The sequence below is a fragment of the Bubalus kerabau genome, chromosome 4 (assembly GCF_029407905.1).
Source record: "Bubalus kerabau isolate K-KA32 ecotype Philippines breed swamp buffalo chromosome 4, PCC_UOA_SB_1v2, whole genome shotgun sequence".
Lineage (NCBI taxonomy): Eukaryota > Metazoa > Chordata > Mammalia > Artiodactyla > Bovidae > Bubalus > Bubalus kerabau.
The window spans coordinates 34,000,134-34,025,834 of NC_073627.1; the positions used below are offsets into that span (position 1 = coordinate 34,000,134).

Genomic DNA, 25,701 nt, shown 5'->3' on the forward strand with positions numbered 1-25,701 from the left:
TTCATCTGTCGAGAAGGAGGAAGACTTGGCTTCACAAGCAGGGGCTTCAGTGGTTTCGGCAATGGCAGTATAAGGACAGCTCCTGCAAATGGCTTCAGTTTTCTCCGTGGAGGAGGAAGCAAGCATATCAGCTGGTAGTTGAAAGGAGAAGAGAAGGTGGAAGGATTAGAGGAGAGAGAGATCTGAAATGATCACCTTTAAGGAATGTCTTTCCACCTCAGTTGTACCTTAGAATCACCTGCAGGACTTTCCAAATATTTTCACGCCTGCTCCCTGTTCCCTATCTGATCACAATTTAATTGGTCTTGGGTGGGTCCGGGGTAGCCATAGTTTTAGCTATAGTTTAGTTAAAAACAACGTAATTTTAACGTAATTTTAGAGTTTAAAGTTAGTATAACTTTAAGTGAGTTATACTTGCTCCTGTACCACCCGGGTTGAGAACAGTTTATGAAGAAAAATAATAGGATTGCTGAGAGAGTCAGACCCTCATTTGAGATGTGTAATCATAAATTTCAAATGAGATGAATTTGTGCAGGTTACACATATGGATTTGTGCATGTGTGTGTGTGTGTGTTTCTAGCTTAATAAGTTAAACTGCTTCTCAGCCTTTTTTCTTTTTAAGCTCACACGCTTGAGTCCATCAATTTCTCATCGATGATTTCTAGCAATAATGGCAAAAGCCACTGTCACCACGTGCCAGGCACAGCTCTGAGCATCTTAGTTCTCTTCATTTGTTCAGCCTCACAATACCGACATCTCCATTTTACAAAGAAGCAATGATGCACACAAATAAAATCAGGCAGCTGCCAATATTCACATAATTAATGTGTGATACACAGTGGGACCTGAGACCAGGAAACTTAGACCAAGAACCTGTCCCCTTGACCATGGCACCATACCACTTCTGTGTGCATAATCAAGAAGACCTAGTTCCAGCCCTGCTCTTCCTATGACATGAAACAGAGATGAAGCCAGTTGTTGGCGGATACCGCACAAGATTTGAAGAAATACTTTGATATAAACCTTCTGGTTTATCACATACTCTGAGGATGTGAGTAGCAGAACCAGGATTGCAATGTAAGATCTTAAATGAAAAGTCTGAACGTGTGGAATTAGACCCTGAGGTTTCATCATGAGGAGTTGTTTTGACATCTGCTGCCAACACCCGGGCTGGCCGGGCAGATGCCTCCCGAGTTTCCCATCGTGGATCCCTGCAGTAGGGGCAGCACTTGTACTTCTGCGGTGCTGCGACTCTGGAGGAAGGCCCCCGATTTTCCACATGCAGCCCTGGAGGGGAGGATGGAGACTTGGGAGCAGCTTCCTGCTGAAGACCTGGGATGAGGTCACAGCATTTACAAATCTGTAATTGGAAAGGATCCCTGGCGCTGCCCTGACCTTTCAGTTGGAACTTTGTTTCAGATGAAGATGGAAGGGATGGTAGCTCCTAAAGACTAAACAGAGCTCTGGCCAAGGAACGTTTCAGAGCACACAGCCAGAGCAGAAGTCTCTGCATCAGGAAGGGAAGATGGTCACAATATCTTCCCTTAATTGGCCATATCCAGTATAAAATAGGAGAAGGCAGTGGCACCTCACTCCAGTACTCTTGCCTGGAAAATCCCATGGACGGAGGAGCCTAGTGGGCTGCAGTCCATGGGGTCACTAAGAGCTGGACACAACTGAGCGACTTCACTTTCACTTTTCACTTTCACGCACTGGAGAAGGAAATGGCAACCCACTCCAGTGTTCTTGCCTGGAGAATCCCAGGGACGGGGGAGCCTGGTGGGCTGCCGCCTATGGGGTCACACAGTCAGACACGACTGAAGCAACTTAGCAGCAGCAGCAGCAGTATAAAATAAAAAACATAATAAAAGTTCTTAAAAGAACTTATATCTATATTAACAAGAAATTCATAGAAGAAATTCTAGAAGAATGCTTTGCACTTAGAAGGTGATTCATAAATATTTGTCTAACGAACGAAATAAAAGTCATTAATGAACATATAGTAAAATATGCAGCCTCAGTGATCAAAGAAATGCCTATATAATAGATGCCATTTTCCTCCTCTTAGGTTTAAAAAACTAAGAAAAATACATAATATAAAATAAGGCATGTTTCTTTGAAAAGGGAAAGGAAAAAGGCACTCTGATATAATTACTACATTTCTCGAAATAAATCCAGTGATATGCATCAAAAATCTCAAAAGTATATAGACCATTTTGTCCAGCCATTTCATTAATAGGAATAGATCCCAAGAAAATAATTGACCATGTTCTCTGTAAAATGTTGAGAACAGCAAAAAATTGGAAACAACTTCAGTGTCTAGTAATAGCAGATTTGTCAAACAAAATACAGAACTCCAAGCAATGGAACTTTACCATACAGCCTTTACAATACATAATGTAGATAATTAAAAAATTTTATACAGGTTAAGTGAAAAAAATGCAGATTGAAAAGAGCATAGAATACAATTCTCTGTTTTAGTTATATGAATTATTTGGATGGAAAGTAATCTGGAAGGCTAGATAATAAAAGGTTATCTTTGGTAAGATTGTTGGCATTTTTATTTGCTTTTCCAACTAATTCATATTCTCTCATTTGTCCAAAATCTACGTATATTGTTGGAATACTGAAAATTACTTAGAATGACAAATGAAAGTGAAATAAATTTTGTCAGTTTCCATATGGACTTGATTCAACTTATAAGGTATAAACAAACAGTTACAAAGTTAGACATGTAAGGTTAACAAAGAATTCACTACAAAAAGTAGAAGCGTGAGCAGTTAGTGGGTGTGCGAGGTGAGCTAGGTAATTGGGTGCTGCATTTATTTATCTGTGAGTGTCTTGGTAGCAAGGGCAAAAAGAACCCAGAAGGTGAGACCATTTTTATTTGCGTGAAAGGAAGGCAAACAGATTCACCTGAAGGGTTTATTCCTCAGGGCTCAAAGATGGGAGAGGATGTATTCTGTGTGAAGAGCACAAATAAGGCGGTGGTGCTTTATCATGTAGATCATCAAAACCTCCTTCAAGGAGGTGATTTCCAAATAGAGCTTTCTTTAAAAACAGCGTGTAATGTTAAATTCTACTTTGAAATCACTGAGTGTCCAAATTGAATGAGAGTCACCTCAGGGGATCAAACTCTATTACGGAGGAAGAAACCGAGGGTCAGAGTGGTGACGTATTAGAATTTGCTCAGTGAGCAGGAGAAGGGGGACTAGGATTCCTGTGTCTTGATTCCTAACTCAGGGCTCTTTGTACCAAATTCCAAAGTCTCCATCCTCTGTGCCTCTGGTCGGTCTGTCCCTTCGGGACTGGACGGGCTGTTATCAGCCATGAGTCAGTTGTGTTTGTGTATGACCCACCCTCTGGATTAGGATCCTCTCTAAGCAGAAGTCTCTTCCTTCGCTGGTACCTCCTTCACAGGGCTCTGCCCGGGGCGGGGTGGGGGTGGGGGGTGGGGGGGTTGGGGGGGGGGTGGGCGGGGATGGGATCCTGCACAAGACAGAAGTGTCAGAACATAGTTTTGCTTTTTTGTAACCTACTTGTACATAGCTTTGGGCTTCGCTGGTGGCTCAGACAGTAAAGAATCTGCCTGCAATGCAGGAGACCCAGGTTCGATCCCTCGGTCAAGAAGATTCCCTGGAAAAGGGACTGGCTACATGGAACAACAGACTGGTTCCAAATAGGCAAAGGGGTACGTCAAGGCTGTATATTGTCACCCTGCTTATTTAACTTATATGCAGAGTACATCATGAGAAACGCTGGACTGGAAGAAACACAAGCTGGAATCAAGATTGCCGGGAGAAATATCAATAGCCTCAGATATGCAGATGACACCACCCTTATGGCAGAAAGTGAAGAGGAACTAAAAAGACTCTTGATGAAAGTGAAAGTGGAGAGTGAAAAAGTCGGCTTAAAGCTCAACATTCAGAAAATGAAGATCATGGCATCTGGTCCCATCACTTCATGGGAAATAGATGGGGAAACAGTGGAAACAGTGTCAGACTTTATTTTGGGGGGCTCCAAAATCACTGCAGATGGTGACTGCAGCCATGAAATTAAAAGACGCTTACTCCTTGGAAGGAAAGATATGACCAACCTAGATAGCATATTCAAAAGCAGACATTACTTTGCCAACAAAGGTTCATCTAGTCAAGGCTATGGTTTTTCCTGTGGTCATGTATGGATGTGAGAGTTGGACTGTGAAGAAGGCTGAGCGCTGAAGAATTGATGCTTTGAACTGTGGTGTTGGAGAAGACTCTTGAGAGTCCCTGGGACTGCAAGGAGCTCCAACCAGTCCATTCTAAAGGAGATCAGTCATGGGTGTTGTTTGGAAGGAATGACGTTAAAGCTGAAACTCCAGTACTTTGGCCACCTCACGCGAAGAGTTGACTCACTGGAAAAGACTCTGATGCTGGGAGGGATCGGGGGCAGGAGGAGAAGGGGATGACAGAGGATGAGATGACTGGATGGCATCACTGACTCAATGGACGTGAGTCTGGGTGAACTCTGGGAGTTGGTGATGGACAGGGAGGCCTGGCATGCTGCGATTCATGGGGTCGCAAAGAGTTGGACACGACTGAGTGACTGAACTGAACTGACCCATTCCAGTATTCTTGCCTGGAGAATCCCATGGACAGGGGAGCCTGGCAGGCTACAGTCCACGGGGTCACAAAGAGTCGGACACGACTGGGCGACTTTCGCTTTCTTTCACTTTGAATGTTTAGGTAACATTAACAGGTGACAGTAACAGGCACGGCAGTACGAGCTGCACCGTTACTGAGTTCTTGCTGAAAACCAGGCAAGCTCCTAAGACCTGTTCATACATACACCCTCTCATTTTATGGTCCCAACTCCATGGTGGGGGTTGCTGTTCCTACCTCCATTTAACCGGTGAGAACACGGAGGCACAGAGCAGGAGACGACACGTCTAGAAGACGACACAACTGCGGTGCGAACCCAGGTGGAATATTCAAGAGACCCTCAGGTACCAACCACACTGACTCTCCATCAGTAGCGAGAATGATGGCGTCTTATCATCTGGTGAGACGGTTCATGGTCCACGCGCTGAGCAGGGTGAATGCTAACATACAATGCTTTTTCACACTTGATTTGGAGACAGATGTGAGTTATTTACCCTAGTCCAAGACAGGCAAGTGGTGAGACTCGGATGTAAAGCCACCTCTCCTAAACGTCTACACTATTTTTTGCTGTGTCCTCCACAGCAAACAGGGTCCCGCGATAGGACACGTTCTGAATCTCTGCATGCGAGCCAGGTGAACAAAGATTTAACTCACCTCGTGGATGGAGCCTGGGATCTGTGGCTTAAGCATTGCCAAGACAGTCACAGGGATATGAGGAACTTTCCTCACTGTGGGCCAACCCCATCACTAGGCAAGGTCAACTGTGTGGCTGTTTCTGCATTTTGAGGCCTGGGAAAATTCTTGTCCAACCCAGAAGGCCTTTGACTGAAGCAAGGATAGAATCTGATTCCTTTCTTCCCCACTCAGGCCTCACTGAGCACTCAGGCACTCCATGGCGCTGTGAACAGATCGCTCTGTAGTGTCCTAGTGGGGGAACCAGGGGAATGCATCAGGGAAGGCTTCCTGGAGATGGTGATATCTAAACCTGTGATACCAAGGAAGAGTCAGAGGCATGAGCTCTAGGAAGGGGGCAGTGAGCGACATGAAGAGGGACAGGGCTCCCTCAGGCTGGGAAGATGCCAAGTTACCAGTATCCCTGGAGCGTTCCAATCCGTACAGAGCTTCAGACAGACGGGGTACTACCCTCCCCCCACCTCCCACCTCAAGTCTGCTTCTTCCTTCATGGACCTCTGCTCTCAAAGCTCCTCTCCCCAAGGCATAAGCGGTCAGTGGAATGCCACGCTTTCCTCCTCCCAGGACAGTTGGCACAGAACATCCCTCCCACGTAGAGCTGTGTGTTGTCCCCTCATCCTGCCATCCTTCCCCTGACACCTCAGCTTTCTCTCTTCTACCCCAGGTGGGACACCCCCTGTCGGACTCACCCCATTCCATCTGGGGTGTCGATGTGCTTGCCCTGGTCTCTCTCAGAGTCTGGATGACCTTAAGGGAAGGGAGTTGCCAAGCCAAGCAGAGCTGCAGAGGATGTGAGTGAGGACTCTTTGCTACCCAGTAAACAGCTCTCCAGGTGGCTCAGTGGTAAAGAACCCACCTGCCAGTGCAGGAGATGCGGGTTCGATCCCTGGGTTGGAAAGATCCCCTGGAGAAGGAAATGGCAACCTGCTCCAGTATTCTTGCCTGGGGAATCCCATGGACAGAGGAGCCTGGTGGGCTATAGTCCCTGGGGTTGCAGAGTCGGACACGACTGAGCACACAAGCACAACCAGCTCTCTGGTTCTGGTAGGATGCTGGTTCTGACTCCACCCCCAGGAAACAAGGGAACCTGGGACATGACTCTGAGGTTCCATGTCCCGTCTGCATGGTCACTGCTTTGAGAAGTCAGGGGAGGTCGAAATGCTTTGTAGATGGTAAAGTCCATCGCGCAGGTATGGACCATGTGCAATGCTGTGGTTGACCATGAATGTGTGCTTTTTGAGGGCTTCACCCTCAGTCTGGCCTCCCCATCCCAGGATTGCTAACAAGCTTGGGGTGAAGTCTGAGGAGCAGGCTCTCCTCACAATATCTGAGCAACTTCTGCCTACGCCCACAGTCTGTATAAACCTCCAGCTAAAGAATTGGGTTTTCTAAAGAAGAGTGGAGATATGTGTGTGTATATATATACACACACATCTGATTCACTTTGCTGTACAGCAGAAGCTAACACCACATTGTAAATCAACTCTACTCCAATAAAAATGAACTAAAAAACAACTGTTTAAAAATAAACCATCGAAAAGAAAAAAAGAATTGGGTTTTCACACCCTGCTTTGAGCCGGAGGGTCTGAGACTGGGGTTGTGTAGGCGTGGTGTCTGCATCCACTCCGCCCAGCCCACCTTGGAGACTCAATCAATGCTTGATGCCAGCAAACCTTCCTGGGAGGATTTTAACACGGCATTATTATCCCATTCAGGTATAAAATCTTGTCCCCAAAGCTCATTATTCCTATAAATGAGAATGATTGATTTAGACTCTTTTAATGTAATACTCAGACAAATGAGTGCTTTGTTGAAACTTAATAAATACAATCACCTGGAAAGGAAATTCCCTCCTGAGAGGCAAGGAGCCAGACAGACTGCAAGAGAGACAGTAGGAGAGAAAGCCCTGTGGGAAAGGTTTAGGTTTCTCCCCGCCCTCCCTCCATCCCTCCTGCCTTCCCTCCCACTCATGTGTGTGTGACAGATGGGGAGAGAACAGTAAGGGGACTAGGGGTTGGGCACGTGGTGTCTGAAATCTGAGTCAGGGAGGTGAGAGGATGTATTGACTCATCAGTCCCATTTTTCATCCAGTCGCCTAGACCAAAATCTTAGGGTCAACCTTGACTCTTCTCCTTCCTTCACACCTCACATCCACTTTTTCAAACAAATTGTCAGCTCCAAGTATAAATGCAGCCCGTTTGGGGGAGGGTCAGCACCCTCCTGTGGTGTCTCCTTGCGCTCAGAACGACACCCGGACTCTCTCTGGGACTCTGTCTTCCTTTCTGAACCCAGCTCTCCTCTCTCATCCATGTCTCCAGCCCAACGAGCCCCATTTTTATTCTTCAAGCACAGCAAGTCCATTCCCACCTCAAAGCATCTGTCCAGTGGTGTACCTCTGCCTGGAATTGTCAAGGCTAGGTCTTCCCCATCATTCTAAAAACACGTGTTTCTTCCTTGGGCGGTGCAGTGTTTTTTTAATCTCCTATCTAAAGCGTGTACCAACTGTCCCTCCTTTGTATCCAATTGCCTTATGACCCTTATCATAGTTTACATCTGTCTTATTTACATGCTTAGTCATTGATGGTTTCTTTCTGGAAGATAAACTTTGGAAGGAAGAGACCATTTTTGCCTTGTTCATGTTAGTATCACTAGTAACTAAAAGAGTGCCTGGTGTATCATAGGGAACTCAGTAAATATTTACTGGATGAATGAGAAGGAAGCCATGAGATTGCACAGCCAAGGAAGCAGTGGAGAAGGATGCTGTGTGATCATCTTGTACATGGCACCCACCTGTGAGTACCACCTGAGGGCTGTGACCAAGGAGCCTCGCTTGGCAGGGTGCACATCGCGATGTCCAGAAGGGCTGGCTCAACCCCGGTGGACCAAAGTCAGGGATGCTGGCTTCAGTCCTTTACAACAGACCACATCAAAACCTTGGAATAGGTCTCCTAAATGGATCAAATTCTCTTTGGGCTTCTGTGACCAGGGTGGAAAGGGCAAGGGAAGAGGGAGGGACAGCCTCCTCATGACATCTGGAAGGGCAATTTCTCAAGGTCAGATTTTGCAGAAGCGTTTAAAGCTTCTACTCAAGACCCAGGGCCAGGGAGCTTCCACGGACACCAGGAGACTCAGTCTGCTCGCAGCTGCCTCATTCCTGAAATTGAGATTTCACACAGAATGCTCTGGATCAGAACAGTTCACCTGCAAGGCTTGTGAGGTCAGCCCGCCACTCTTCCTCCTCATACATGAGCCCCTTCTCACCTGCCGACCTTCAACAAAGGGCTGAGAGGTTCAGGGACCCTTCCAAGGTCGATGGGAAGTTTTATCCACCCCGCTGCCTTTCGGTAATAGCTCGAGCATCCATCCCAGATAAATGAACATTTCCCTTAGGTTTAGAAATCGCCAGAAGGCGTTGCGTTCTTTTGGTTCTGTTTTTATTACATCGTGAACATCAGTACAAGGTTAAATACACACAGAGACATCAGAAGGCTGCAGAGAGAGTGCATATTAACATACTTGTACATAGAGAGACCGACAGAGTACACACATACATGGAGAATAGAGATCCCAGCCGCTGGAGAGCTGGCTATATCTGGGGTGCATTCCTACACAGAGATACAGAGAGTAGATGTCGGTTGATAAACGTCATCAATTAAACTCCAGCCGTTTGTGTTACAGTTGACAATGACGGTGGTATAGAGAGCCTTATTACATCTCTGAGGGTGAAAGGTCCAGGGAACCTCAAAGAGCTTACCAGAAGCATCTCAGAGGCCAGGCTCTGAGGGGAGGAAAGAAGCCAGTGGTGACCACAGAGATAATGAGGGGAAGAAAACGGACCATCAGTCGCAGGAGCCATGGGGCAAGGCAGTGGGGACATTGGAGGTGTCGTTTGGTGACATTGAGACAATCGAAGGCCCTCCTCCGCCTAAAGCCTCAGGGCCAGCCCCGCCTCCATTCTCCACAGGTTGAAAATGGCCCCACAGGAGCCTGTTTCTGCTTTGTTCGAGTTACATTTGGTGACTGAATTTCCAGAGCTGAATACAAGGCAAAGGGCATCACTCCTGCAGGATGAGAACTGCCATCAAAACCTCCAGCTGTCAGCCTTGGGGTCTGGCCCTACCTATGCCGCTGACTAGCTGGGTGATCTGGACAAGCCACTCAACCTCTCTGAGTCTCAGTTTCTTCACTTGTGATATAATGGTCCTGGCTAGTTGCCCTCTAGATTCCTGCCAGCTCTTATAGAGGGAAATTCAGGGGACTTTTAATAGCATCTTTTCTTTATCAACTTTTTATTTTGTACTGGGGTATAACAGATAAACAATGGTGTGATAGTTTCAGCTGAACAGCAAAGGGACTCAGCCATAAATATACATGTATCCATTCCCCTCTAAAGGAGAAGGCAATGGAGCCCCACTCCAGTACTCTTGCCTGGAAAATCCCATGGACGGAGGAGCCTGGTGGGCTGCAGTCCATGGGGTCGCGAAGAGTCAGACATGACTGAGCGACTTCACTTTCACTTCTCACTTTCATGCATTGGAGAAGGAAATGGCAACCCACTCCAGTGTTCTTGCCAGGAGAATCCCAGGGACGGGGGAGCCTGGTGGGCTGCCGTCTATGGGGTCGCACAGAGTCGGACATGACTGAAGCGACTTAGCAGTAGCAGCAGCATTCCCCTCTAAAATACCCTCCCATCCAGGCTGCCACATAACCTTGAGCGGAGTTCCCTCTGCATAATAGCACCTTTTTCTGAAGAAATAAAACATACAGGAAATGATTGAAAGAAGGTAATTGATATTCGCAGACACCCGCCTACCCACACCCCACTGTCACCCCCAGAGACCAGATCCAAAGCCAGCAACCAGACACCTTGAGACCCGGCTCTGTGCCCAAAGCCGTCACAAGGCATTCAGAGCAGACTTCTCAGAACTAGGAGCCACTGGTGCCTGCTCCTCAAAGGCAGACGTGACATCACATTTGCTTTATAGACCCCAACCCCCAACCTGGTGCCCGGCTCCTAGAAGATGCGTTGTCTTAGCCTCCTACAGCTTTATACGTCAGAGCGATTGGACTGAAGTTCCGCAAGGTTCGAGTCCAAACATTTCAGCCTCTTCCTTTGTTTCTGAGGCTCAACTAGAGGGACTTCAAAACACCAAAGTGGAAACTGGGAAAAATAAAGTGATGTGTATCAAGGAACTGGCCACTGCCTGGCAAAGTAGTGGCCGGGGAACACGGCAATTTCTCCATCATCTCTGCCTTTCCCTCTCTCTTTTCCTCTCCGTTTCCACCATCAGGAGAGGGAACAAGACCCCTTATGTTCTTGTCCCCTGTCTGCGAGTTACCGCTGAGACTTGGAAGGGTCTGAGACAGGAGACTCTGTTCTCTGAATGTCTCTAGGTGGCCATTGTCATCACTCTCTCTGTTTTCTCGATTGCCCAGTGCTCAAGAAGCACCCACCTTGGGACCAACTGAATTCTCTTCGCTCCTTGGAGGAGTCACTTCACCTCTCTTAGCCTGAGTCCTTTCGTCTGTACTACGCTGGCTGGAGAATGCGGTGGAGTGACGGATCTGATGTGCTCAGCACTGAGCCTGGCAGAGTCACTCAATAAACCCTTTTAGTTTCACTTCATTGTTATCATTACTGTTACAAAGCAGGAAGAGGGTTGGGAGAGGGTGGATGTGGCAGTGACACTATCCTGCTGTCACAAGCGTGCCCTGTGGGCCTCCGGGGCTTTGGCTGCAAACAGCTGGGGCTGCACCCTGAGCAGCAGCGACACACGGCTGGCTTCCTAAGGATGCATAATTAACATCCAGCCAGCGGAAGCTTCTCTTCTGAAAAGAAGGGCAGAGACACAAACCCCAGGGTCCACCCTGGAGCAGGAGGTCCACAGGGCCTAGAATTCATTGCCTCCCTGAACTGGGAGGAAATGGAGGACCCTGGGAAGAGGTGGTGGGAGCAGCATCATTGTCCAAGGTGTTAGAGGAGAGCCCTGGCAGAAAGGGCTGCCCACGAAATGGGCGAGGAGTACCACTGTCCCTTCTTTTAGGATCTTTCATCCCCCTACAGCACTTTTGCATGTACCCCCCCCCCCCCACCCCGCAATACACACATACGTGCCTTTCAGCTTCACCCCCCACCAGGTCCTACAAGGTCTCCTTCTCTAGGCAATGACAGGCTCCAAATAGCTCTCTGCCTTAGCAAGACATCCCTCAGCTATTTAGCGCCTTAGGACGGGCTCATTTGTGCACTGAGGCTGCGTGTCCACGAGCAATGCCTCACATTAGTCCCTGTTAAATAGTGGCTACAAACACGTGCAGCATGTCTCTGGAGGCTGAGACCAAGGCAGAGCGTTGAGTCATTGGTCCAGGCAGTATCAACCAAGGGAATCTGACTGAACGCCTGACGCAGGCACTCTTTCCCTCCTGCCCAGATTGCATTCTGAAGTGGCCTGAAAGCCCCTTGCAGGAGGTCTCCAAAGAGACGGTCTGGAAAAGCAGCCTTGTCAAGCCCCAGCATATTTAGGGATAGAAGCAAGCTGTGAAGTCGCACAACTCCAGGGGGCACCCTTCACACTGCTGCCTCAGTGCGTGGAACCGCTTGTCTGCAGCAGCGCTGGGCACCGCCCATGTGCTCATTCAGCAGCCCTGGATGGAGGAGTCCTGAAACAGTGGTCAACCAGCCAACTTTTATAGGTGACGAAACTGAGGCACGAAGGTGAAATGACCTGCCCAAGGTTCCCTCCTAAGGGGATACCCCCCCATACCCAGCCCAAGACATATTTTATACCACACTTTCCCTGGTTTGCTCAAAAGACCAGCCCTTCCCTCCTACAGAGCAAAGATGTATCTATCCATAGGTCACCACTGGCCCAGATATGTTTATATATACATAGACACACATATATATAGGATATATCCAATATGGTAGCCATGGAGCACACATGGCAATTTAAATTTAAATTAATTCAAATGAAATTTAAAATTTAATTTTCTGTGTTACACCAGTCATGTTTGAAGTATCCAGTAGCTATGTGTGGCTTGTGGCTACCATATTGGGAATTTCCATGATCTCAGAAAGTTCTACTGGGTTGGCTATAGATTATACTGGGTCCACAAAGAGACTGGGAGGTGGGGCAGAAAGAGTTGTGGTTTTCCTGTTTATCTGTGTTTCATTCATTGCCCCGTGTGCCAAGCACGGTGGTAGCACTTCGCCTGCCTGACCTCATTCATTCTTCACAAGCTCTGTGATGTAGGTATTTTCACAAATCCCTTTTCACAGTTGAACTCAACAAGGTTAAGTAACTCGCCATGATCACACAGCCCATAAATGATGAGCCAAGGCTCTGACTCAAGTCTGTTTGATTTCAGAGGCCAGGTACTTAAATACTAATCTCTCCTGTTTCCAGTGGATAGAAAAGGATATAGACCCAAATGCTGCTATTAGAGGCAAGCAAACAGATGCTATTTGCACGATGGCAAAGACAAGGAAGGGGCTCAGAACCAATTACAGGAATTAATGAGGCTTGTTGGGTCCTAGAAGAGAAGACCAAGGGTGAGTTCATCCTGTCCTCTAAGAATGGGAGACGGCCTTGCAGGCAGTAGCCCTCCGTGGGTACCAAAAGCCAGGTGTGGAAAACAGCTCGCCCAGTGCAGCTCAACCTATGACCTGCAGGGATAGAGACCAGGTGGTGAAGTGCTCCGGGGAGAAGTCAGCCCCCCAAGGTCACAGGGCTCCAAAGTGCTGAACCCTGAGGCTCGTGCTGGGTGATTAATACCCAGAACAGGCTCGACCTTGGACCAGACAGCATCACCCTGGGGCTTGGGTTTCCCGCAGGTAGAGCCCTGCAAAGTGGCCACAGGCAGAGGCAGCTGCTTGTCCCACTTGCCTGAAACTTTCCTGGTTTTAGCCTTAAATTTCTCACTTCCTAGGAACCGCACATTCCTGGGAAGACTCAGAATGGCTGGTCACCCTCATCAGAAGGTAAGGCATCCTCCCATGGTCCTTGATTTGACTGCATATCGGATGCTTTGAACAGTATTAATGACCGACTCCCGACTCCAGACATTTTGATTTAATTGGTCTAGACGTCAGAGCCTGAGAACTGAGCCTTTTAAAAGCTTCCCAGGTGATTCTAATGCACAGTTGCGGTAGAGAGCCACCAGCTTAGCCTGAGGAATCTGGCCTGATCCTGTTGCCGGGTTAACCTATCACGGCTGAGCTTTGTCTGTATCCCTCTGTGATGTTGTGATTTATAATAAATATACATTTCATCTCTGCCTCCTTTCTGGCAAAGAACTCCTAAAACCCTTGGAATTCCTAAGCGAGGAGTGCAATCAGGGTGTCTTTTGTTATGCTAATGAAGCGAGTTTTTGGACCCCCCCCACCCACAGCCGGGGGGCTGGTTACCAGGGAAACCGTTGTAGTCATTAGATGGTTGGAACTTTGAGTCCTGCTCCCAGACCTCCAGGGTGGGGAAAGGGGGCGGGAGGTTGAACCAATCGCCAATGGTCAATTATTTACTCAATCATGCCTATGTAGTGAAGCTTCCAGAAAAACCCCAAAGGCTGGGTTCTGAGTGTTCTGTGAGCCCATGGAGGTGCTGGGCGAGTGATGCACTCAGAGGACGTGGGAGCTCTGAGCCCCTACACACCGTGCCCTGTGCAGCTCTTCCATCTGGTTGCTCCTGATATCATTGATGACACGCCTGTATAATTTGTGTGTGTGTGTTTAGTCACTCAGTCATGTCTGACTTGCAACCCCATGGACTGTAGCCTGCCAGGCTCCACTGTCCATGGAACTTTCCAGGAAAGAACACTGGAATCAGTTGCCATTTCCTACTCCAGGGGATCTTCCCATCCCAGGGATCGAACCCATGTCTCCTGCACCAGCAGGCAGATTCTTTATGATTAGCCACTTGGGTTGCCCCCATTCGTTTATAATAAACTGATATAAAACAAGTAGAAAGGTAGAAAAAGAAGTAAGTAATCCAGTAAGTAAAATATTTTTCTCTGGGTTCTGTGAGCCGCTGTAGCAAATTCATTGGACCATAAGGAGAGGTCAGAGGAACCTCCCACCTATAGCCAGAAGCCTGGGTGACAACCTGGACTTGTGAGTAGGTCTGAGGTGGAGAGGGGAGGGGCAGCCTTGTAGGACTCAGCCCTTATTAACCTGGGGAATCTGACATCATCCACAGTCTCTGGGTAGGGAGCATCAGAAGTGAGTTGAATTGTAGACACCCAGCTGGTATCAGAGGATGGCTTAGAGTGGGGGAAAACCCACACACTGAGTGTCAGATACTACCCTCCAACCAGGCCCGATATAAAGCCAGCCTGGCATCTGAGAGCTTCCACGCCGTGGGTCCAATTTAATTTTCTAGCCACTTCATCCTAGCTAGTGAAGCCAGCTAAAGTCGCGCAGTTGTGTCTGAGGCTTTGTGACCCCATGGACTGTCGTCCGCCAGGCTCCACTGTCTATGAGATTCTCTAGGCAAGAATACTGGAGTGGGTTGCCATGCCCTCCTCCAGGGGATCTCCCTGACCCAGGGATCAAACCCAGGTCTCCTGCATTGCAGGCAGATTCTTTACCGTCTGAGCCACCAGGGAAGTCTCATCCCAGCTAAGCGCCCCATTATCTTAAGCAGTCACTCTGGGAACTCCTGATGCAAGGAGTCAATAGATCATACTTGAAGAAACTGTTCTCACCTCCACCTTCTGAAGCCCCCTGTTGACTGGACCGTTCTGTGTGGATGCAGAGGTGGTGTGTTTTTCCCTATATGCGCTCTAGCTGGTAAGTAACTAGAATTTGAGGTAACAGTTTCAGGGAATGCAGGGCCAGGTCTGGGCAGTGACACGGTGGTGGGGGTCTGGGCAAGCACAGTAAGTAATGGACAGGCAAGACAGAGACAAGGACAGGATTGGGGGGTGGGTCTGGGCTGGCAGGCACTTTAATTCTGGGGTGGAATTCTGACGAAATAGGAAGAGGGAGGAATAAGGCAGCTGTTCGAGGGTGCAGGGAGATAAAGCCTCTGCTCCTGCCACGGCCCCCTTGGCTCTGCTGGGATAAAGCCCCGCATCCATTCAGCTCATGGATGTGATCCTGGTTGGGGGATGGGGGCCCCTGGCTGTGCCCCAGTCTCCAGTATCTTCATGCGGAAGGTCTGCCCGCTTGCCCAGCCTGACTTAATTGATATTTCTCCTAATTATCAGATTTAATCACCACCTCTCCAGTGAAATAATTTTTGACTCAAATGAGAAATTAGTATAAAAAAAGGACAAGTAGACAAAGAAATACAAGGGAGAACAGAATTCAGTACAGAAAGCATTTTTAAATGGCGTGTGTGTGTGCGTGTAGTGAAACATTATTTCCTGTTCATCGCTGTCCATCTGACAGGAGCCCTGAGGCAGGGTCTCTGAGGGGCTCCTGGACTTGGCAGCTGTCTCGGGCTGGGCGGGGGGAAACCAGGGGCTCTGAGGCTGGCGAGACTGGGAATCTGGAATTCAAATATGGCTGTCTGGCTTCGGGGCAATCCGGACGGCATCCCTGGGCCTGGCCCCTTGCCGAGGGTGGGAGGTGAAGCACCTGTGGCCTTTCTTGAACCAGAGGTTGGAGGGGTGGGCAGGTGGGGGGAGGGGGAGCAAGGAAGAGGGTGAAAAGGTGTGTGTGTGTGTGTGTGTGTGTGTGAGAATTGTATCTGGCTGACCACTGAAATGGCCACAGTGATCAGAGGTGACCCTGCTCTATGGGTGAGGAAGCTCCCATGAGCTCATAGTAACCCTGACTCAAAGCTTCTTGAACATTCTTTATACTCCTGGAACACTTACCTATTAGTGTTTAGAGCATCTGGGAAAGGTCCCCATTTGCCAGAAGGCTGCCCTCCAGGGTCCCTTCCTACTGCTGTAGGAATTCTGGTATGGAGGTTAGGAAAGAGACTGGGAGAGAGGAGCAGAGAGGCGTGGAACCTGTGAAGAGAGCTGACTGTGTGGCCATAAAGAAGCAGAGGGGAGCGGGGCTTGGGGACCTCAGGAGCGCCGGAACACAGGGAGACCCGGAGCTGGGGTCCACCCTCAGGAGGAGGCTGCCCTCGCCTTGACCTGTCATCTGGTGACTAGCTGAGACTTCCAGAGAATTCCAGTGCTGGGGAGACTTTTCCTGGGGAGACTGTTTCCTAGGGAGACAGTGGAACCAGGTGGAAGGGCCACCAGAGGATCCCAGATCCCTGGAGGGTCTCCGTCCTCTGTCCACAGTCAGGCTGGGATCTGGTGTGAGACCCAAGTTTGAGGCCCACAGCTTCGCTTGTCCCCCTTCTGCTGGGAGGCCCAGACAGGCTCACAAAGCCGCAGGTGGATGGAGGAGGCCCTTGAGCTGAAAATGCCCCTGTGGACGGACACTTTTCCCTGGGCCTCTTAGCCCCCCATGGATTCATCAACAGACCCTCCTCTGGCACTCCTCCTACACCACCACTCTGGAGGAAACGAGACAGGAAACGTCAAGGAAGGCCTCTGGCCCAGGTCTGAGCACAGGCGGCTGGGAGTCTGGCCCCCTGCCCTTCCTTCTGCAGCGAGTCGGGACCCGACACCACCAGTGGCTGCACCTCTCCAGAGGGTAGTGGAGCGTGTGGGCTCAGAAGCTGCTGGAGCAGAGTGTGAATAATGGAAACTGCTTCTGCCTTCATTAGGCTCACATTAAAATCTCACTCCCTGAAGCTTCAGAGGTGGCAGGGAGGCCCCTCCCTCCTCCATGGCCCTGGATGCCCGGGGCCTCCTTCTGCCAAAGTGCACACATCCACGCATCCCTCCCACTCTCCCCTTCCCCTTCATCCTCCCCGGGCTCACCATCTGCTCCACAGTGACCGTCACTTGCCGTTGTCCCCTCCCCCTCCTCCTGCCTCCGTTCCCTTGGGCACCCCACAGCCCTGAGCAAAGCAGCTACTCCAGCTCTCTGCCCAGTAACTAGGAGCGCAGGCCAAAGCCTTGGCACGCGATGGTCCTGTGAAAACAAGGGTGGATGGTGGGCAGAGGGGGTCCTTCATTTGTGTCCGACTCTTTGAGACCCCTGTGGACTGTAGCCTGCCAGGCTCCTCTGTCCGTGGGATTTTTCAGGCAAGAATACTGGAGTGGGTTGCCATTTCCTTCTCCAGGGGATCTTCCCGACCCAGGGGTCGAACCCCAGTCTCCTGCATTGGCAGGCGGATTCTTTACCACTGAGCCACCTGGGAAAACCTACCCCCACCCCCACTTTGGCTTCTTGTACTGGCCTGTATATTCCCAACCTCCTTCTGATAACGAAGAAAGAATGGTAGTGGCTGATTTGCTTTGTGTATGACTGAGAACAGAAGGGAAAGCCCTTAGGAGATGTGGATGGAAACTTTTATTTTCAGATATTCCTAAGCCACGGTTTCTCAGACTGGGGAATACTCCCATTTGGAGGCCAGATAATTCTTTGTTGTGTGTGTGGGTGGGAAGATTTGAGGAGGGACTGTTCTGTGCATCGTATGAGGTTTAGCAGCATCCTTGGTTTTGACTCAATGAGGCCAGTAAACTGGCTTCCTCCTGCCCATCCAGCTGTGCCTGGGGAGCAAAACTGTCCCAGCTTGAGAACCACTGTGTAAGACTGGGTTCTCATTTAGGTATCCGTGTGGCCTTGGTGTGTGTCTTGGATCTACCACCACCCATCCCACCCCCAGCTGCCACCCTTGCCTCCTACCATTTACCCTTGAGCATCCTGGAGCTCTCAGAGTTGCTTTTTCTTTCATTTGACAGATGAGGACGCTGCCTACTTTGCAGATGGATGTGAAGAACACGAGATAAAAACTCCAGAAAATATATTTAAGCACTACACTCTGTTATTATTATATGCAAATAAAACTAAGTATATATACTCAAGGGAGAGTTAATTTTAAGTGATGATGGATAAGGGCACTTCAGAAACTCAGTATGATTAGATTGGGAGATTTGTGAAAATAGTTTAAAAGGAGGAAGAGACTCAAGAGTCAGGCTGAGAGAAGGAGAAAAATGTGGGAGCAGGTGCCAAGAGACAGATTGCCATAAAAACCAGGGTCTTGGAAAACATGGTGGTTAAGAGATCGCAGTTGATTTGGGGGTAAACAGAGGGGCTGATATGGGGATTCAAGGAAGGAATGTGTAGGTTAGGGTTGGAGGAGGTGTGTGATTATTCTAGGATGAGGATTTAGGAACTTGAAAGCTAGCCAAAGAGGGTGAGCAAAGAGGAGAGCCTGCACAAGCAAGATTTAAAGCAGGAGACCGACCCACTCCACAGTAGAAAATAAGACAGCTTCAAAGACAGAGTTAGGAATGGGCAAATAACCAAGTGAGGCTGGTCAGGGCCAGTGAGCCTCAGCCTACATTGCTGGAAAGAATATACTCTCTTTCTCCTGAGGTTGGTAACCTGGAAGAATGTAAAGGAACCTGCCTAAGGAGGCAGCAATGCAGAACAGAGAGACAAGAGATAGATGACTGATGATACAATCTGTACACCTGGATCCAGCCATGCCTGAACTCCAGAATCCCAGGCTCTTTCAACAAAATAAAGGATCCCTTTCACTAGTGAATGTGTTGATTCCGACCAGTGTATTACCAATAATTGCTGCCTACAAATAGTGAGCACCACAAAGTCCTTTGTGCCAGTTTCTGAACACTGTTGAGCTATTATGTGCTGATTTAGTTATCCATTTGCCCACTGAGAGCTCACAGGACCGGCCTTGGACAAAGCTAAGTCAGGAAAGTTAGCTCTTCTCTTCTAGCATCACAAAGCTCCAGGTTCTTTAGTCCCGGTAAAAGTGAAAGTGTTGGTCGCTCAGTCATGTCGCTTAGTTGGGTCCAACTCTTTTGCAACTCCATGGACTATAGCCCGTAGCCCACCAGGCTTCTTAGTCTATGGAATTCTCCAGGCAAGAAGAATACTGGAGTGAATAGCCATTCCCTTCTTCAGGGGATCTTCCCAACCCAAGGATCGAACTTGGGTCTCCTGCATTGCAGGTGAATTCTTTACCATCTGAGCTGTCAGGGAAGTTCTTAGTCCCGATGCTTTCAGCCAAAACAAAAACTGACCTGATGATAGATTTCTTTTTTTGCCCTTTTTAGTCTGAATGAGATTTGAACAGGTTTTTGCCTTTTAAAGCAATTTAGGCAAACATTTGTTTGGGATCCTGATAATCTTTGCTGAGAGGCACTTTAGGGCCCTCAGGGCAGCTGGCCAGAAGGTGAGTTGTCTCGGGTGACTTGTTATCAAGAAGAGTCACATCCCTAAGACTAGACCCCAGGTTCTCAGGAGGGGGCAGTACAAGCTAATTTCATTCCAAGCTGGAATTCAAAAGAGTCAGGCAGGCCAGACAGGATATTTACAATAGGGTCTTGGCATTAGCAAATTGCTAAATTGAAATGTTTCCAGCCTTAGAAAGAGTCAGGGGCATTAGGACACTCTGGCTGAAGCTAATCCTATTATTTGGAACTCTATCAGCACCGGCTTCTGGCTGGAGCCTAATCTCAGCGGTGGATTACTGAGTGGGGGAGCTGCTTTTCTTTTCTGTTCTCTTGGCTTTCATGATATTTCCTGGGTATGTGGCTGGATTAGGACAAAGACTGTGGCTGGTCCTTCCCTTGTTCCCATCCTCCTCCTAGCCAAATCCCACAACTCCCTGGGAACGCTGTTTGTGGTTAAGAGGGATAAGCTAGTAAGAAACTTTATTTTGCGAACAGTGAAAAAACAACAAAGGAAATCGACTTTTCGCTCTAACTTGCAGGCTGGACTCAGCACAGTGATTGTCATATCCTCTGAATGCCCAAAAGAAGAAGAGAGAACTTTGCTAAAACTGAGAGCTTCCTTCCTTCCTTCCTTCTTTCATTCATTTGATTGTTCACTCATTCGTTCATTCATCCATTTGCCCATTCATTCATCCATTTGTTCATTCATTCATTGCGGTGGCCCTTGGTGCCTCCTGAGGGTAGGTATGGTCATGATCCATCTGTGCTCATACAAACCTAGACATGTGCATGAATGGGGCTGCCTGTGTATTTCTGAGATCAGGGACTCAGTAAACTTCTTCTGTGAGGGCTGGAGTGTAGGCTATGTGTTCTGTGTCACAACTATTCAACTTTGCCATTGTGGCCTAAAAGCACAGCAGATAATAGATTACAAATAGCATGGCTATGGTCTAATAAAACTTTACTTGTGAAGGCAGATGGCACCAGATATATGGCCTGAAGTGGTAGTTGGCTGACACTTGGGCCCTAGCCACCAACTGTACTAGTGACTCAGTTTCCTTGTGTGAACTTGGTAACCACAGTCTGCCTATTTCTCTGCACCCCTTCTGTGGTGGGTGTTGGAGACTCATCTTCCTGTGTGTTAGTACAAGGATGGGTCAGGAAGGCAAGCGAGGTAGACCAGATGGCCCTTGAGATTCCTCCCGGTGTCCACATGCCAAGTTTTAGGGTGAATGAAGACTATGAAAAATCCCTTCCTCAGTGTGTCTGTTCATGGTCTGACTGTGGGTGGTGTTCTGACTGACCTGGAAAGGGTCCTCAAAGATAAAGGGGCACAGTGCCCACCCAGGGCTGGGGTCTTTGCAACCCATCTTTTGGATCTGTTGGTTGGGTGGTTTATATTGTATATGGCATATTGATTCATTCAACTCTTTATTTTTCTCTGTAGCTGAGCTTAGTGGAGGTGTCTCAATTATTTTTTGATTATCTGCTAACTCCATGTGCAGCCTTATGCATGACATTCTGGTTTCAGAGGAAAAAGACTTGGGAGCTCACAGAGTAGCAGGGAAAAAGAAAAATTAGCAATTAAGAGTCCAATGTGCTAAGTGTGGTGAGAGCAGTAAGCAGTCATGTGGAAGGACAAGTTGGTTCCAGGGCTATATCAGAGGAAGGTGGGGTGATACCATGTCTCTTTCTGGGGCTGCATTCCAGAGCACAAAGAGCCTCTTGGAAGAACGAACTCACCTCTCAGGGGCCACCCAAGGACCACGGCGCCCTTCACCTGCTTAGGACTCCAGAGCGCTGCGGCTGAGGTCTGGGGAGCCCGTTTGTAGGAATAAAGAGCGGCCCATTCAAGGCAGAAACTTCCCCTATTTGCTTCTTACAGCAGTTTTTGTTTATCTCATTATCTCCCAACCTGAAGAACAGGACCATCTGGCATGCGGGCATGTTAACAAGATCATAAATTAGGAGGAGAAATGAAGCCAGATTTCCATAATGGTCGCAAGACAGAAATCAACAGCGCTGGGAAGGAATTTGCCGGGAAGGTAGGGTGGGAGGGAGCCGAATGAAAAACGCTTCAGCACATCCAGCCTGAATGAAAAACACAGATCCAGAGCCATTTAGGCGTGTTTTTCAAAAAGTGCTGGCGCAGCAGTGGCCCCTCCCCGTCTTCCTCTCCCTCCTCTGTCTTCTGGGTCCTGCCTTCGGAAGGGGGCCAGCTTGAACCCCCTCGCTCTCCTAGGTCATTAGTGCAATTACTCTAATAATTGTTTGAAGACTCCCTCTGCATCTCACCCAGTGCCCAAGGCCTCACGCGCTTGGACCAGCGCTCAGGCCACTGGTATTTCCATAGGCTCTGCCTCCTTCCAGGGATCCTGGGCCAAGACAGCGACAGCGATTAAGTGATAAGAGAGGACACTGCCCATCCAGGACCCAGATGTTAAGAGTGCCCCAGTGCCTGTGCACAGAGCCTTGCCCGGTGTCACCATCAGACTGCCTTCGGCTTTTTGGCAGAAAGCCCCTCCCCGTTCCCTGAGTGCCTTAAAGAAGCATAAGAGCAGACATCCAAGATTATGGGTCGGGTTCCAGAATCACCGTGAGCAAGTCTCATGAATCCTTTGGTTTCCCAGTGTCTATAAAATTTATATTTACGTTATACTGTAGTCTTTTGGAGACCCAGGTTCGATCTCTGGGTCCAGAAGATCCCCTGGAGAAGGGAATATGGTCTATTAAGTGTTCGATTGAGTTATGTCTAAAAAGATGTGACACCTTAATTGAAAAATACTTTATTGCTGAAAAACGTTCGCCATCATTGGGGCCTTCATTGAGTTGTAATCTTTTTGCCATAGTAACAACAAAGATTACTGATCACAACTCATCATAACAAGTATAGTAATAATGAAAAAGTTTGAAATATTGTGAAAAATTAACAAAAAATTTCAAGCTTTTGTTCCACTGATTACCCATCAGGGAGAATGGTTTCTCCTTTTCAAAAATCAAAAGCACACTTGATAGAATGAGGCTGAAGAAACCAAAAGCATGATAATTTTTAAGTTACCTGATGGAAGAGGAGGCTGATATTGTGAGGGTAAAATAACAAACTTCTGTTTTTTTTTTCCAACTGGGGAAGTAATATCATAATAGATACACCTCATGAATGTGTTGATGTTAGGTAGCACAAGGCTCTAATACCACCCGCAAATTTATCTCTACTCAGTTTCTTTTCTTAAAATTATTTTCATTTATTTATTTATTTTGGCTGTGCCAGGTCTTAGCTGCAGCATGCAGGGTCTTTGGTCTTCATTGCAGCATGGAGACTTTTTATCTGGGGCATGTAGAATCTAGTTCCCTGACCAGGGATCAAACTCAGGTCCCCACTTTGGAAGCGTGAAGCCTTAGCCACTGGACCACCAAGGAAGCCCCTCTGCTGAGTTCCTTTTCAGGGGCAGTTCACCGACACATTTTTCACTCTCTGCCATGATTTTTCACCTATTCAAGCCTCTAAATTTTTAAACAAGTCAATTTTGATCATTTAATGTTTCCTATAAAATTGCTGTTTTTGTAAGTATCTTCTGTATCTATGGTTTCTTCCCCTATCTTGGTGCTTATTTTGTGTCTTTCTCTCTCTCTCTCTCTAGCTCTTTCTCATCAGTGGACACTTTCTTTGTATATTTTATTTGTATTCTGTTTCAGCCATAATTCTTGAATTGACCAATCCCTTCTGTTTGTAATCTATTCACTTCTGCTTTTATCAGTTATAACCTGCAAGTTTCCAAGGATTATTTAATTGGATCTTTCTACATTCTGAGGTGAATGAGTAGTTCCTTTGTTTTCATTCATTTTTATTCAGTAAATTCACTGACCTTTTCTTTATAGCCCAATATATGTCACATGTTGTAAATGTCCCATGGCCACTAGAAAAGAAAATATTTTGACTTCTTTGTAGGTTAGTGATGTAAATATTTAATTGTTGAATATTTATGCAGATAACTATGGCTTTATTTATTCTTTGAATTCTAGATTTCTTAAGAAATGCTCCCCTTTATTGTTTCTGTCAGTTTTTTTTTCAATTATGTTTGGACTTTAGGTATTTTGATATAATATTGTTATGTACATGAAGATATAGGTCTATTAGATCTTCATTATGGATTATTTATTTCATGAGTAAAAAATGACTATCCTGTAAATGATCTCTTGAATTTTATGCACCACTGCTTTTTTTCCATCGTCTGGTATTTTTCTGTCCAGCTCTTAACTTTAAAATTTTTGGAGTAATTATGCTTCAGGTGTATTTCTTGTAGGTAATACAAAACTAAGTTTTATTTCTTGACCCATTTTGAAAGTCTGTATTTTAACAATGGAGTTGAATCTATTTATCTTTTTTTTATATACATGACCTGTTCTTATTTTTGCATTATTATTGTTATTATCATTTTGGTTTTTTGCGTTTTATGTTTCCTTGATGCTTATTTCATACCATTAGCTTTATGGGACCATGTTTATTTTCCTATAATGTTATTTTTAGTTCTACTGGTAGTTATTGGGGCTTCCCTGATAGCTCAGTTGGTAAAGAATCTGCCTGCAATGCAGGAGACCCCAGTTTGATTCCTGGGTTGGGAAGATCTGCTACAGAAGGGATAGGCTACCCACTCCAGTATTCTTGGACTTCCCTTGTGGCTCAGCTGGTAAAGAATCCACCTGCAATGCAGTAGACCTGGGTTCAATCCCTGGGCTAGGAAGAACCCCTGGAGAAGGGAATGGCTACCCACTCCAGTATTCTTGGGCTTGCCTTGTGGCTCAGCTGGTAAAGAATCTTCCCGCAATGAGGGAGTACTTGCAGTTTTACAAATATTGTCAAACTTGTATTGTTTTATTTTATCAAAATCAATAATGAAACAGTACCTCATGACTTATGTATAAATAGGAGAAAAATATTATCACATATTTATATCTTTTCCTCTCTTCTTCCCAGATTGACTTGGTATGCTATCAAATTTTGGGCCCTGTTTAACGCTCATAAATGATTATCCTTACATTCTGCTTTTTTTTCCCCTTCAAGAATATTTGCACTGTTTTGTAACTGTTCTGTCAACCATTTTCCAGGCCTGTTTAAATGATCTCTGTGGTCAGCACCAGAGCCATGGTCTTCTCTTGTGAACCCTTGACTCAGCTTCTAGTTGTTAGGTATACATCTTGGTGTACTTTTTTTTAAGGATAAAACTGCATAGTATACTTTGAATCTTTGCATCTCTGAGAAAGCCATGGTATTGAAGAGTAAACACCACCTTGATTGTTAGACGTGTTCTTGGTCTTGGATCAAAACCTCTCCTTCTCTGTGCAGCATCCAGCTCTGTCTTCCTTGCCTCCCACCTTCCTCTATCTTTCCTCTTTCTTGCTCTCTCTCGTTTGCTTTTCAGCTGCTTTCTTCTGGAATTTACATCATTCTATGTTATAGAGGCCTCTGCACCAAATTGAACTAGTGCTCCTTTGTGGATAGCTTTGTTCTTCTTTGAATCCTTTGCTTGGACATTTGTCAAGTTCTTTATGCTTGAAATGAAAGAAGCATCATCAATGTTTGTCTATGCATTGGATTACTTTCAATTCATTGGACCTGGAGAGTTCACTCCATCTACCCATTCTAGTGTTTCTAAATTCAGGAACTTTTCCTTCTACTCTGTCCTATTTTATCTTCTGTTTCCTTTTTTAAAAAAATTGAATTTCTCTTCTTTAAGAATTCTTTAAGAATTTCCTTTATCTCAGTGTTGGGTTTTACTCTCTAAGGTCCAACTCCCAGGCCTTCCCTCTGCCCATTTCCATCTCTTCCTCCTTTTTCCTTTAACATCTGGGGAGCATCCCTTGACCTTCACTATCTCTGTTGTTTGGTATTTTTTGTTGTTTGCTTGTTTTGGTCACACTGCACAATATCTGGGATCTTAGTTTCCCAACCAGGGACTGAACCCACACCCCCTGCCTTGGAAGTCAGGTGTCAGAGTCTTAACCACTGAAGCACCAGGGAAGTCCCCTGTTGATGCTTTTTTATGGAATCTGTTTTTCTCCCTGCCATCTCCAAAGACATCATTTGCTTCCAAGTGTTTTCCCCTTAACCCGCCTTGCTGTTAGAAACACCTTCAGGCCATCATCCTATTCCTCT

The 25,701-nt window shown here is 47.1% G+C and overlaps 1 protein-coding gene and 1 long non-coding RNA gene across 4 annotated transcripts in view; one reads left to right on the forward strand and one right to left on the reverse strand.

The window, feature by feature from the left end:
• SHISA6 (shisa family member 6) overlaps nt 1-25,701 on the reverse strand; it is a 256,966-nt gene that overhangs the window by 38,428 nt on the left and 192,837 nt on the right. The window lies entirely within an intron of this gene.
• On the forward strand, nt 12,536-18,208 carry LOC129649265 (uncharacterized). The gene is made up of 3 exons (XR_008713050.1): nt 12,536-12,882; nt 13,260-13,311; nt 18,090-18,208. It is a non-coding gene; the product is annotated as an uncharacterized LOC129649265 (long non-coding RNA).